Here is a 14,173-nt window from a genome sequence, read left to right on the forward strand (position 1 = left end):
AGCGACCGTAATGTCTATTTTCTTAATATTATAGACGAGTACTCTCGGTTCCCTTTTGTTATCCCCTGTCCGGATGTGACTAGTGCTGTTGTAATTAAATGCCTCTGCCAACTGTTTTCCTTGTTCGGCATGCCTAACTATATACATAGTGATAGGGGTTCTTCCTTTATGAGCGAAGAATTACGACAGTTTTTGCTATCGAAGGGGATTGCAACGAGTAGAACTACCAGCTATAACCCTCGTGGTAATAGGCAGGTCGAGAAAGAAAATGCGACAGTGTGGAAGGCTATCGTACTGTCTCTGAAGTCACGAGGCCTGCCGACCTCTCGCTGGCAGGATGTCCTGCCAGACGTGCTGCATTCCATAAGGTCTCTTGTGTACAGCGACGAATGCCACCCCTCATGAAAGGATGTTTAGTTTTCCAAGAAAAGCTACTAATGGAGTGTCGTTACCCACATGGTTGACGACCACGGGCCCTGTGTTGTTGCGCAGACATGTGAGAGGCCACAAGACTGATCCACTGGTGGAGGAAGTACAACTCCTCCATGCTAATCCCCAGTATGCGTATATTCAATATTCGGATGGGCGAGAGGATACGGTCTCTATTAAAGATCTTGCACCTGCTGGAGCTTGAAAAGAGTTCGACTCTGAGAGTAGAGTTTTCAATTGTGGTATTGGACCTTCAGAGAAACAAACCCTCAGTGTGGAAAATACTGATGATTCTGGGAATTCGAATGAACCGGAGTTAGTACTCCGGGAGGAGCCTCAGCAAGAGTTACGTCGTTCCCAGAGGATTATCAGACCTCCTGACAGACTGAATCTATAGCAGGGGTTGAATGTGATGAAATAACTGTGTTCTGATATTTGTACTTGTACTTGTAATGTCTGGAATGTACCACCGGGGGGAACCACTAATGCTCCTCCCTGGCCCCGCCCCTCTTCTGGTATGTTCTACTAAGGGCTCGGTCGATGATGAACTCTGTTAACTCTGCCATGATTCTTATTTAATAAAAGGCTTCAGTCTTAAGCTTTAACTTCGGATTCGGGCAGTTATTTGGCACACCAGGTGGTCAGGACGGTCGAGCGACCAATCCACTCTCAGGAGATGGGTTGGTCGCTAAAATCTTTGAAGGAGGCTGCGTGCCTCCATTTTAACTCAACTTTTATTTTTAACACCTGCAGGCCGGAATTTCCAGCAGATGAAAGGAGGCGAGAAGGGCCGGACCCATAAGATAAATGTCTTTATTACACTGCTTGTGGGCCAGGAACAGCAGGAGTGTTTCCCCCAGTCCCACCAAGCTAACCTTATAAACACGGCGCGATGGTACCCCTGCGATTGGCCGAAACCCCCTCCCCAAATGTACAACTTCCCCAACCTCCGTGATGTCCGATTTTCCCCCCCACCCCGCCACAGTGTCAGATGCCCCCACAATGTCTGACTCCCTCCACCCCCGATGTTCGACTCCCCACCCTAGCGATGTCAGATATTACTTCCTCCACAAAGTCCCATTCACCCCCCCTCCACAAAGTCCCATTCACCCCCCCTCCACGAAGTCCCATTCACCCCCCTCCATGAAGTCCCATTCACCCCCCCTCTCCACGGTCCCATTCACCCCCCTCTCCACGAAGTCCCATTCCCCCCCTCCGCAAAGTCCCATTCACCCCCCCTCTCCATGGTCCCATTCACCCCCCCCTCTCCACGGTCCCATTCACCCCCCCCTCTCCACGGTCCCATTCACCCCCCCCTCTCCACGGTCCCATTCACCCCCCTCTCCACGAAGTCCCATTCACCCCCCTCTCCACGAAGTCCCATTCACCCCCCCTCTCCACGAAGTCCCATTCACCCCCTTCCGCAAAGTCCCATTCACCCCCCTCTCCACGAAGTCCCATTCACCCCCCTCTCCACGAAGTCCCATTCACCCCCCTCCATGAAGTCCCATTCACCCCCCTCTCCACGAAGTCCCATTCACCCCCCTCCATGAAGTCCCATTCACCCCCCTCCATGAAGTCCCATTCACCCCCCTCTCCACGAAGTCCCATTCACCCCCCCTCCACAATGTCCCATTCACCCCCCTCTCCACGAAGTCCCATTCACCCCCCCCTCTCCACGGTCCCATTCACCCCCCTCTCCACGAAGTCCCATTCACCCCCCCTCTCCACGAAGTCCCATTCACCCCCCCTCTCCACGAAGTCCCATTCACCCCCCTCTCCACGAAGTCCCATTCACCCCCCTCTCCACGAAGTCCCATTCACCCCCCTCTCCACGAAGTCCCATTCACCCCCCTCTCCACGAAGTCCCATTCAACCCCCCCTCCGTGAAGTCCCATTCAACCCCCTCTCCACGAAGTCCCATTCAACCCCCTCTCCACAATGTCCCATTCACCCCCCCTCCACAATGTCCCATTCACCCCCCCTCCACGAAGTCCCATTCACCCCCCCTCTCCGCGAAGTCCCATTCAGCCCCCTCCACAATGTCCCATTCACCCCCCCCTCCACGAAGTCCCATTCACCCCCCTCTCCGCGAAGTCCCATTCAGCCCCCTCCACAATGTCCCATTCACCCCCCCTCCATGAAGTCCCATTCACCCCCCCTGCGGCGCCCGACCCCCCCACCTTAGCGTTGTCCAATAATACCCCTTGCCATGTCCGACTCCCCTCCCCCCCGCAAAGTCCCAGTCACCCACCCCCACGAAGTCACGTTCCCCTCACCCCTCCCCCTACCAAGTCTCCAACTGCCCCCTCCCCCGCGCGAAGTCGGACTTACCGGACATCCGCTCCCCAGCTGCTTTCCCGCCTGTCACACAGCCAGCCTGTCAATTTGACCCTTGTGTCAGTTCTCTCCCCTATGGATGCACGTATGTGTCAAACCTTCAGTATTAGGAAGTGTGCACTTGCTGAACTTTTCATGCTGTTTGTTTGCAAAATAATGGGACCAATTACAGCTAGTTTAATTAGAAATGGGGATTGGTGCTGAACGGTTGAAACAATAATATTTGCTGGAGAGCTAACAACAATGTGCTTCTAATTGCTGTCTTCAATGACTTGAATAACATTGGGTTAATGTGGGTCACCAACAGTGCAGAGTTTTAAAGCAAAATCCTGATTTAATGCAGAATCTAAACAACTTGATGTTCTGAAACCTTGATTGGAAAATAATAGTTAGCAAGTGTAATATGTGTGTGTGCCAAAGCACCAAAGAGAAAATTGCACTATATGTGGAGGAAGAATAGATTTGAAGGAAAATGGGACTCACATTCATTAAAATAAATTAATTGAAAAGTTAGTGGCTGGTGTAAGTATTTTTTGTTATAATTAAATAGTGCAGTTCTCATAGTTAAAATACTGGGACCAGAAAAGTGGACACAATTTTGAAAACCAGTGCAGAGAATATATCTGAATGTAAGTGATCAAATGTTGTGGCTCCAGTCTAAACGGGACAATGTGAATGTGCCCTGGAATGCAAGCAATAAGGATTGAATTGTATTGTAATTGTGATGCAGGATTGATATTGCAGCTGTTTTATTTGTCTTCAGGCTCTTAAAGAAATTTAATAGTGTTTTCTCTTGCAAGTTCCTGCTGCAATGATTCACCTTTTCTTGTTAGAGGTCACAACAATCTGTTGGGGAAAAAAAACATGCTTGATCGACTTCATAACTTCTTTCATTCTAGATTGTATGCGTGGGAAGAAGACATATTGGGCTGAATTTTTCCAACCTCGGCGGGTCCGGGGCAGGCGATGTCCGTGGCGTGTGTGGGGACCTCGCATCTGTCTCGTTCCCGGCCTCCAACATGATTTTCCGTTGATGGGGCTTCTTCAGCCCGCCCTGTGAGGTTCTCGGCCGATTAATAGGAAGCGGGTCTGATGACGTCATTTGATGACGCGTCATCAGCTGGTTTCCTTAAAGGGGCCATGTTCAAAATGATTTTGACAGTTGTGCTGTCAGTGTTCTGCAGCATTGAGGTGCTGAGAACACTGACAAGCACTGCACAGAGGTGCACGGCTGCACCCAGGATCTCCCATGACTCCCTCCATATGCTTATGGAGGGAGTCACAGCACGCAGGGAGGTTCTCTTCCAATGGGCAGAAGACACCTCCCCAGGACACCAACGCAGCCTGGTTGCACATTGCACAGGAGGACACAAGCAGGGATGTGGTCAGGAGGACCAGTCTGCAGTGGCACAAACATTTCAATGATCTCAGTAGATCACGAAACGTTACTGCAAAGCCACACTCAATCTCATCCTGCTGTGCCACTCATCACATCCACATCCCCATCACTCTGCCTTCCCTACCCTACTCCTGCACATCCTTACTCACACCAACTTACCTTGCACCTCCACCCGTCCCTCTCTATCTACATTATCACTTCCCCATCTCACTAGCCACTCCTCACACTCACCCTCATCCTTGTCTAATCATACCAACTGACAACACACAAGGGTCGGCACTTGGGTGTTTTAGCCAATGTTCGTGTAAACTTTCTGTTAAACGTTGAAATTCTTATTTTCACCACTTTGCCTTCTTGGACAGATTTGTGTGCAGCGGCCCAGAATATTGTGGAACAAAATTAATTCCAAACTTGGATCTTCGGCCCCGTCACCCGTGGAACCAGTCGGAGGGTGCAGGGCGCATGCTTCGACCAGTTCCGAACTAAAATGGCAATTGGATGACCTAGGACACCTATTTGCATATTAAAAGGGCCTATCGCCTAAGACCAGCGGGGAATTTGGTTACCCAGTGGTGGACCCTTCTAAAAATGCTGCCGGCCTTTTCACCGGTGTTAACGAGGCGGTAAGGCTATCGACTCCATTTGATCTCACCTTAACGCCAGGCACAGAAATTAAAATTGACCCCAGGGAATGAGCCACTCCTGGAGAACATCTAATAGTTAACTCAACAGCAGTGTTGGTTGAGAAGAGGTGCTGCACTTGGCGCAGGAAAGTTACAGAGAAGGGGAAAAATTGTAATAATGCGAATAGGAGCAATGAACAAAACAATGATTTAGAAAGTAATAATTGTGCGATCAAGAAATGAGAACCAGAGAAATAACTTTACTTTGTTGTGTTTTATATGTAAATAGCATTATCCCATACGGTTCCAGTCTTGTAAATTGTATTTTTAGGTGTCAGAAGATGATGGATGCAAGTTTGATTTTCCTTTCTTTCCCACATTTTCCTATGTTGCTATAGGGAAGCTTTTCCGTGGAGCTGAAGGAAAATCCCAGGGAAAGTCATCACAGGTTTCTCTTGCAACAGACTGTGAGCGGTCCTGATATACCTGCTCTCGGCTGCAGTTCATACAAGAAAACCCAGGCTGAAAACGGAGGGATTTCATTAGCTTCAAAAAAAAATGATACTATTCCGCCACAAACCAGTGTTTATAACAAGCACGCGACAAAATTATTTTCCAGAAAAGTGTATTTTTTATTTATAAAAAAAGACTTTAAAACTAGAGATTCAGATGGCAAACTTACTTACTAAAAGTGTGAATTTCAACACTGCAACCTACACATCTCCTTTTATAGTGGACAGCAGCTAATACTTTGCACCCAAGTTAACGATGGAGTAAATATTGTACAAAACTTATACAACAACTTGCCTGCATGTCCACAGAAAGAAACCTGACTGGCACATAGACTGTCACAGAGAAACGTGTTCAGCAAATGTGCAGAGGAAAAGGATATTTTACAAAAAAATACTCATGCTGTGATTGTCAGAAAGAACTTTTGTTAAACAAAACACTTTCTATAGATCCAGGAAATGAAGCAAAGATCATAAAGGTTAGTACAGATGAGAAAGGCCATACAAATTCACAGTCCTCCCCTCCATCACAGTACCTGTCTGCCACTTCAATGACTGCAGTTTTTTGCCTCCACTACCCTATCCAGAGATTATTCTAGCTATTGATCACTCTTTAAGTGCTTCTTGACAACTTGCCTTTTACCAGTTTGTTCCTACGTCTTCTTGTCCTGTAGTTCAGCTTTAACTTAAAATAGTACTGCAGATTTTTTATTCCACATAATGCCTTGCGTACCTTTGTAAGGGCCCCATTCAGTCACCTCCCAATCAGTCGCCTCCAATAGAATTTCACAACACCAAAAATATTTCACTTTTTCTATAGTCATTAAATGCATTTTCAAATGAAGTGATTGCCATGTGCTTTGCTATAGCTCTTACCTCCCCCTCCCACTCACTTCACGCCATGCAGTATTCAAGAGGATGGCTGGAGACTTCTCCCAGGCTCCTGCTAGTTCTGCTGTAATAACTGGCCACCAGAAGGTGTGGAAGAGTGGCCTCAATTTGCAGTCTCTGCCATTTGCTCTTCTGCGCTAGAATTGCCTGACTTCCACTGGGCACTTCACCAATAACTGTGTGACACAGATTGGTACCTGGTCATGTGAAGAGCTATGGGTGTAAACCATATCTCATCTCTCCAGTAAAGTGGCCTGTCCAGTTTTCAACAGGTCAATATGGGATTTAGAGATGAAAAAGCCACTGTAAGCAATCATATCCCTTTGCATTCTTTGTGAATGCAGTGCGATTATAGTAATTAGTAACTGTGACATCTATGGTCAAATATCAATACAGCTCCAGTCGTTATTAGATAACCACTATTTGATTAGACACCTTTGATCTCTGGCTAGAATTCAATTGTCAACCCTCCATTCAATACTTAAGACAACTGGCTGTGGCACCAATTCTGGTGCATTCTCACTCAGTCCTCCTCTCAACCCATAATGGGGCAATGGTTTCATAATAAATGAGTAAGTCTGCTCATTACATATCAAACTTAATATTAAAATCCTAAGAGAGCGTTGAATGGAATTACAAGGAGCCATGAATGACCCTCTCCCCATCCGATCCCTTTCATTTTAGATTTTTTTCCTGTAATATATATGGGACTTTTCCTTAGATCATTTTTCTTTACAAGGAAAAAATGTTAAATAGGAGTTGCCCTTAGCCGGGTTGTTGCTAAAATAGAAAATAAAGAAGTTAGAGCAGAACCTCATGTTTACCACTAGGGAGCACTTGCTTGCTTGGTAAATGCTACACTCTATAGCATCCCCAAAGTGTGATAAAGTGTGGTTGAAGCATATTGTGCCACAAAAACAAAGGAGACCAATCTGAAGAGAGAGTGGATGCTGAGAACGCTACCTAAATATTAGCAGCGGAGTGAGAAAAGCCACATTTTAGTGTTGTTCCACTCATGTTAACTCGTTAAAAGTGCTAAAGACTCTAGATCTAGTGGGTAAGGGCCCACGGCGTGAGATTATGTACACTTCAGCACTAATTGGTTTCAAATTAATCTCACTCAGAAAGGCTGGAGGAAAAGCTGGAGTGCAAAATGGAAATGTTGCATTGACACAGTAGAAGGAGCTCCCCCTGAGCTTGGGATTAAGCCAGTGTAAAGACAGCATTATTCTGCGCTCAAATCCGTGTTATCCGTGACTTGTGAATGTTGAGATTTATGCTGATGCTGGTGGGGGGGCGGGGCAGGAGGGGATTACAGCCTTATTCATTTGCCAGCACCACCATCCCTCAACACGCCAAGCACAAAGTGGTCATCCGCACTTCTCCCCTCTGAAAACAAGTATTTGCAAAAAGATTGTTGGTTGTTGCAGCATAGGAAGGAATTCAATCTGAAGTGAACGTCGCTTTAAATTTTGTTCTTGGAAACTGATCCTAATTGGGGTTTTAATGTTAAAGTTCAAATCTTAATGGTACACTGTAGTGAATGGGCATGGTTTTAAGTAAATAATGTTTTAATCTGTATTATATCTGCAGGCTGTTTATGTAATTGTACAATGTGTGGTATTCAGTTTAAGGACATGGCTGTTATTGGTAATTCAATATGATGATGTTTCTATTGCGCGGAATGATAAAGTCCCCGCACCAGTCTGAGGAAATGTTTGTTGTATACAGCAAGGAATGGATGGGAAAAGGGAAATGGTGAAAAGAAACAGAATAGGACTTATGAAGTGGCAGAAAAAAGATTGGCCACATTTGGTTTGTTTTGTCTTGAAGCCAAAATCGCACAAGCTTATTCCAGTGAAATTCTTGACTGATACTTCAATCTGCTTTAAAATCAATCATTTTTTTGAAACTGTTGTCACTGCTTTGTGATATGTTCCAACAAATGCTGACTGTGCTCATCGTGTCACCTTAAAATCCAGTGTATAAGTTGCACCACCATTTTACAATTATTTTTTTCAGATTGTACGAAAACAAAACGTAAAAGCCAAGCTGATTTTTAAGTGGCACGAAAGGATGGGAAATCATCCATGCGCTTGTTATTCATAGTGCAGTTATAATCCAGATACTGGTGTGATCACAGTGTTGAGCTATATTGCCTGTTCACACTGCTCCAGTCAGGCATGAAAGTGTTTAATTACACCTACATAGAGCTCTATCCACAAACCTCCAACTGCTGGTGGGATATTCAAAGTTAGATAGGGGCTCTTTTTACTGTTTAAAAACTTCAAGTTTAATGTTTAAAGACTTTTGTTTGAAGAGGTTTAATCTAGTTCTTAAAGAGCACGGCCTACAGCTCAAAGCTTCCCCTAATTCGGCAATCTCGCTCAGACATGCTATAGGATGGTTCTTGTGGGAAAGGGAGAAGTGCCACACTGCTGCAATTAGGGATGCTTGGCTGAGGTTGGGGCTGAGGCATATGATGGCAGAGTAGAGGGAGCTCTGCTCTGCTCTGCATCTAATTGGCCTCTTTGTGTGTGACCCTAACCTGGGAGTGTGAAGGTCTAGTGGACTGTTGAGACACATCTGAACCTGATCAGGTCATTACCCAATAAACCACAAGCACGCACTTTCCAGTCAGATTCACTTGGTGGACAGGAAGTGGGAATACAGCTGTTTATATTTTTCCTGTCTCCCGTCTCTAGCACTGAGGATGACTGCCCTGATTGAGATAAGGTAACCATGCATCGACTAAAGTTTAAACCTGCTCTGTATGCTTCAGTGTTACCCCACGTGCTGCACTTACTGACTGAGCCATCAGGGGCTCTATGTATTAATATTTTTGACTAGTTATAAATGGACACTTTGGGCTGGATTTTAGCACCCAAGAATGGGTGGGTTGGGGTCGAGGCTGCGGTTAAAATTTAAAAAATCTGAACCCAGACCCCAACCCGCCCACTTCCGGATTTGACGGAGGTGGGACAGGGGGTGGGCAGCCAACTGCTCCCAGGAGTCAGGATGGCAATTTAAATTTTTTAATGAGGCTGACAGCCTCTGATTTAACCTGCTTTGCAGGTTTAACCCTGGCCAACAGGGTTTCCCAGGCCTTGGGAAACCCGGCAGCTGAAGGGTGGAGAGGACAGCTTCGGGGAGAAGGTAAGTGCCTTCAAAGTACTGCTTGTGGCCCAGGAGGAGCAGGAGTGCTTCCCCCTGGCCTCCCAAGCTCCCCCACATTTGACCCCCCGCCATACAAAGACCCCGGGGTCGGGTATTGGACTCCCAGGGTCAGACATCACCCCGGGATCAGGGATTAGAAACCCCCGGGATCAAACCCCCCACACCCCACCGGGGTCATGGATCAGACTTACCTGGTCCTGTGGCCTGCTCCAGAGTCCTCCCTGCCTGACTGGAAGCCAAGCCTGTCTGCTGACTGTCAAGCTGACAATCAGGCTGCCTGTCAAGGACAAAAGACATATACTGTGGAGTTAAATCGCCACAGCATGCAGAGAAACCCGGACTTCCAGTTTTCCCATCCAAAACTCCGCACCCCCGCACCACCCCCCATGTAACCTGCCCCTTTTAATATCCAGGCCTTTCTTATAATCTAATTACTGCAGCTTATGTAGGCCAGGTACAGCTTTATTCTGTATCAATGCCCACCGAACAATGACTGCAGGCGGACTCATGCATGCAGAAGTTTGAATCTGATACAATTTCTTGTAAGTTACTGCAGGGCTGAAATCCAATCATTTGACACATTTGGAGTCTTTTGATTCATTTCAGTGAAATTGGTATAACTGTAAATTAGAGTATAATTCTAAATGGAGTTCATGTACAGAAAACATTCAAGACCTTTTTTGGATGTCATGGATATCAGGTGATTTGACTTGCAACCAAAGAAGGAAACTTGGGCCTAGAAATTCAGTAAGGCGCTGCAAGCTTTGCGCCCAGTTACCGCCTAAAGAGGGCTTCTGCGCCAGTAGAGGAGGTTGCGCTGATATTGAGCTCGGCGGTAATGGCGGCGGTAGCCGGTAGCGCTGCGCCGGCACCGATGACGTCATCGGTGTGCGCAGTGCCCCGTTTCTGCCCCGATGCCGGCCCGACGCCCATATTCAGTTGCCGCCGCCTCCTCCGTGGCGGCCGCTACTAACATCCGGAGACCAGGGCCTTACTGCAGCCTTAGTGGGGCGCATAAAGGTGGAGGTGCGGCCGGCCGCTTTTTCGGCGGCCGCCTGCCCGCACCTCCTTCCCCGGCCTCCTCCACCACCCCCCCCCCCCGCGGCATTGCCGGCTGCTTTCCGCGAGCCCGGCACTTCTCCGTGGTGCCGGGCTCATTTGCCGGCACAATCCAGCGGCGATCTCCCCGTTGCAGGCACCTCCACCTTAAGAGAAGGAGGGGGCCTGCAGTACCGCAGCCTGCCGCACCGCATCGGGTGGCGCAGCAGCACCTAGAGCGCTGAAATTCAGTTTCAGCGCCCCAAGCGGGGGCGGGCACACCCTGGAATAGCGCCCGGTTCCGACTTGGGGCGCAAAAACTGAATATCTGACGGTCGCAACTGGCTCCGCGCCCAGCGCTAACTTTTGGGCGCTAGCCAGCTGGCGGGGCCATAGTGAATTTCTAGGCCTTGGACTTTTTAGATGATTATGTGCCCAATGAAAATAGTTTGGCAAAATATATACCTTCCCAGTCTGTACATTAAAGAAGGGCCTGTTTATAATAGAGTGACAACCCATCTCACAGCGGGAATCAACATAAACTCTCAGCATTAAGGACTCTCAGTTTGTTAAGGTACAGGTTAAAACTGCCTCAGCCTTAAAACACCATTGTCAGAAAGGGAGTCTTTATTCCATTAGCGTGGTATGCTACTTACTGTACCAGCCACCCTTTTAGCTTATAGGAGGGGAAATGGCAATTTAGCGCTGATCTGGGCTTTGTTGTGTGTTGTTTTGTGTGGGACGCACATGCCAGTTGGAATTGGGTTGAAACTGGCCAACCACATTTCACATGGCATCCTGTGGGCAGACACCCTCACAGCACCAGTCTGCATTGAAGCCCAGGTACTAGAAAGGCATGGCCAGGGATAGAGTTCTAAGCCATTGCCAAATTTGCATTACTTTGAACAGCTGAGCAACATTGTAAAGGAAAACTAGTTTGTTTACTGAATTGAAACCCAGCCTAATCCTGTCAGAAAAGTTAATAATTGTTTGTTTAAATAAATAGCAGAAGAACGCTGCTGGATTACACCTTATTCTCAAGTTTTCATTTCTTAAGGTTAAAACAATTGTAAAATGTGTACCTACGAATGGCCTTCTGATCAGAGTTGCCATTTCTAAGGTGTTTTCTAAGCTGGATACCAGCAGTGGCTTTTGAGCTGAATATGACACTTTACACTTCATTATATTTTAACAGCTAGATTGTTAATTTTGTGATTAAAAATATGGAGGAATTCCCTTCTTAGAGATTTACTCAACATCCCCTTCTGGACATTCTTCAAGCATTAGTATCTATGAGCAGTTCTTACTGGTAGTAGCTGAGAGACACTGGGAAGGATGAGGAAAGGGCACTGTGACCAGGGATGCCACCTTTTGCCCAGTCCAGAACCCACAAGGGAACATGGCATTTTGAAATAAATTCTGTGCACATACGTAAAATGGGTGTAATTATGCATCTGAAAATAAAAAATGGGCCCGCTGTGTTTGAACTAAGCTTTAGCATACAGTTTTCATTCTTTAAAACCGTTTACTGGCCACCCCTCACCCATACCCCCAACAAAACCAGGTTTTCAGGTCAAAACCATTCAGGTTGGTGACCCTAGCTGCGAGATAAAGACCAGGCCTCAAATAACAGACTCAAACAACTTTAAAATAGTGGCTTTTTTTTTAGATGCCCATCGTGAGCAAGTATAGATATTAAATACATTTTTCTTCAACTTGATCTATTTGCTATTGGCTTCACCATCACTCTGTGTGATGCCAAGGTAGCATCTATTGAGAAGATCTTTCTCTTCCCTCTTGACCCTTTGCCCATAACTCCATTGAATTTAGATTGCTACACTCACTATAGTAATCAATTTTTGTTCTCCAGTGCCAAGGACATTTTTTATCAGCATTGTCTCCTCTTGCCTTGTTTTGTCAAGTAGACCTTCAGTCCACTTGAGTTAACAACTGCCTGAATCTCTTCATAGTTACTTTGTTTTAATCTCAGCTGCTTATCTTACTAGATTGGTTTATATTTTTGGATATAAATAAATTACAAAAGACTGTAGTTTTAAGAAGGAACTCTGGAAGAGAATGCTATATGGGGACATACCTTGGAGTATTCCTTCAACATACCTCCCTTCAAAAATACAAGACAGAATTTAAGTTGAATGTAAATGTTCTCTACTGTGCCGACTGACTTATTCAGAAAAACTCAGAGGAAGTTGGAATTTGGGCCAAACCAGAGTGACCTTTGACTTTTTGGCACATCATGACAAAGGCTCCCCATATTGAAAACAAAGAAGAGTGACATGGTTAGGAGAGTGGCACCACGCCATAGTACTTTGGAATACCAGCACACAGGGCTACAGAGCACTGCCACATGGGATCAACTGCACGAGTAAATTGAGTTGCTGGTCACGATGCTATGCGAGCAGACACCAGGCGCCTCCCTTTGGGGGCATGGAGAAGCATCGGTAGGGAAGAGTCATCACCAGGCTGCTGTCCAGTGGCCAGCTAAAGAGCAGCAATAGTGCATGCCTGAGACCAGGGTGCTTCCCCAGCCAGAAGAGCTGTAAGGCTCAAAAAAACTTGTAGCAGGAGGGTGGGGGGCAGGGGACTAGAAGAATTTCTTACTGTCAAATAGTAAAGTGCAGGAAACATTTACATGGCCCACTGGAAGCTTCTGATACACTGTGGTTTGTTCCCAGTGGAGTTTTATAGAACCCACTTGCATTTATATAGCGCCTTTAATGTAGTAAAACGTCCCAAGGCGCTGCACAGGAGTATTGTAAGACAAAATATTTGACATCGAGCCACATAAAGATAAATTAGGGCAGGTGACCAAAAGCTTGGTCAAAGAGGTAGGTTTTAAGGAGCGTCTTAAAGGAGGACACGAGTGAAGAACATTTTGAACTTGCACATTCTCACAATGTTTTGCATCTCTGAGACTGACTACCTTTATGTTTGAACCAAATTCATCAAACTTTATTTTCCCCTCATCTGCTATTCACCTGCAACATGACATTGATCACAGCAGTTCAAATCACAGTTACCATATCATAACTGTGGTAGCTTGCTGTTGTCTATTTTGGCTCTGATGCCTGTGTTGCACAAACTAAAACACTTTCCTAAAAGATAATACAACAGACCCATGAATATATTACATCCAACAAAGACTGGAGTGTGTTTAATTGTCACCGAGGGGTTCTGACGACACTGATAACCACTAAAGCTTCAATCTTGTGATTTATAGAATCCGATCTTCCTGGTGTGTTACTATCTTGTTGCACCCCAAAGCCTGTGTGTTATGAGGATATCATGCTCCAGTTAGTCTGGTGTTCTGTATTTAATATTTATTAGTTCTCCAATTTTTACTCATGGCCACTCAACTTACATCAGTCAGGAGTGCACTGTAGGCCTTCTGTATGAATACTGGCAGTACCATTCTGTGACCCAAAGGTGCTACAGTATCCTGAGGAGAAAGAGGGACACCACACCCAGCAGCCCAGCACAGAACTAATAAAGCACAGTCTAACTTGGATTAATGAGACTGTCGGCCCTCAGTGGAATTGGGCTGTGGGAAGGCATGGGACAGAGTATGAAGAGGGGTTTGCAAACACTTCTCATTTAATATGTCCAATACGCAAGAGTTCTAGGTGGCAGGCCTTGGCAAGTGGAAATTGGCCCCACTGTCTAGCTTTGGCAATTCGACTATCTGAGCAAGATGCCATTGATGAAGCTCTGGGCTGCTCTCAGATTCACCAAACTTGTCTGCATTTACC

The sequence above is a fragment of the Somniosus microcephalus genome, chromosome 20 (assembly GCF_052327205.1).
Source record: "Somniosus microcephalus isolate GS21.2 chromosome 20, FLI_Smic_1.0, whole genome shotgun sequence".
NCBI lineage: Eukaryota > Metazoa > Chordata > Chondrichthyes > Squaliformes > Somniosidae > Somniosus > Somniosus microcephalus.